This window comes from Frankliniella occidentalis, unplaced genomic scaffold (genome assembly GCF_000697945.3).
Source record: "Frankliniella occidentalis isolate FOCC.00 unplaced genomic scaffold, Focc_3.1 Scaffold35, whole genome shotgun sequence".
In the NCBI taxonomy this organism is placed as follows: Eukaryota; Metazoa; Arthropoda; class Insecta; order Thysanoptera; family Thripidae; genus Frankliniella; species Frankliniella occidentalis.
In genome coordinates, this window is record NW_026267165.1 from 532,342 (window position 1) to 533,593 (window position 1,252).

The window sequence follows — 1,252 nt, forward strand, 5'->3', positions numbered from 1 at the left end:
GCATGATTGAGCCCGTGGATGGTAATGCAAGGTAACAAGTGAGCGATCACACGTAATAAGTGAAGCAGGGAAACGAGGTCGATAGCCACGTGCCCCGGAGTGTCACCGGCGACAGAGGGAGGGGGGAGCCTCCGCTAGAGGGGAAGCCACAAAGCAGTCTTGTTTCGCTTCTTAATCGGCCAAAGTCACCGCAGTGCCATCGTTAAGTCTCCCAATGAAGTTTTCCCCGACCGCGGCGGCGCCGTGTGGTGATGGGGTTTACCGCCGTTGCGCGGGTCGGGCTTCTCTAGAGCCTCGCGTGGCGAGCGGATACACTGTCACACAACCATAGGAGGATGGCGTAATTGCAGAGATGCTTGGTGACACAAATTTAAAACGCGACCTTGTTGAAAAGCCCGCCATTCTTTTCCAGCACGCCAAGGCGCGCCCGCTCCCACGATGCACCTGCACGATGTATCGCTCAATACCGGCTGGCTCTCCCAAGCGTTCTCTAGCGTGGATATGAGACAAACTATGTGTAAAAAAAATCTCGACCGGACCCAAATTTCAAGTAAACTGTTTTGAAACTTATTTTTAAACTTGGTTGGAATTTTTTTTTTTTTCGATAGAGTTATGCAATCGATGATGATGTAATGATGATGCACCCGCACGATGTATCGCTCAATACCGGCTGGCTCTCCCAAGCGTTTTCTAGCGTTGGATTCGAAACAACGTGTAAAATAATCTCGACCGGCCCAACTTTTAAGTGAACTGTTTTGAAACCTATTTTAAAACTTAGTAGGAAATTTTCATTTTTCGATAGATTTGCAATTTTTACAGAAAATTTCAATCCATACAACTGACAAATCATGCGTTTCATTCGCACCAACCTCGTCAAGTTGACTTTATTTCCCCGCCGGCCATCATCGCGTTGTGAAATATGCCCCCCACACCTAACAAACCCGCCGTTGTTGCACACTCTCATATGTAGTGCAGCTCTGGAGCTGGCCGCCTCGGGCCGGGCCGCGCCAATCGCAGGGGGGTCCTTAGGAAGCGTCCACTAATGGGCCCACGTGACGTCGTTGAATGGCGCCGGCCTTGGGCCGCGTTCGAACGCTCGTGATACCTCTGCCACAGCCACGCACTGCTTGTCGTCAACCCTTTCCGGACGCAGCCGGCAGTCACAGACGGGCCGCCGCCCCGCCCGCCCGGCGCGGATCTACAGATAGACATCCGGCCCAAAGGCACACGGCGACCGCGGCGGGCAGGGGGG

The 1,252-nt window shown here is 53.1% G+C and overlaps 1 protein-coding gene across 1 annotated transcript in view; it reads left to right on the forward strand.

The window, feature by feature from the left end:
* Nucleotides 1–1,252, forward strand: part of LOC113202361 (eye-specific diacylglycerol kinase) — a 259,771-nt gene that overhangs the window by 13,351 nt on the left and 245,168 nt on the right. The gene's annotated exons all lie outside the window — the stretch shown is intronic.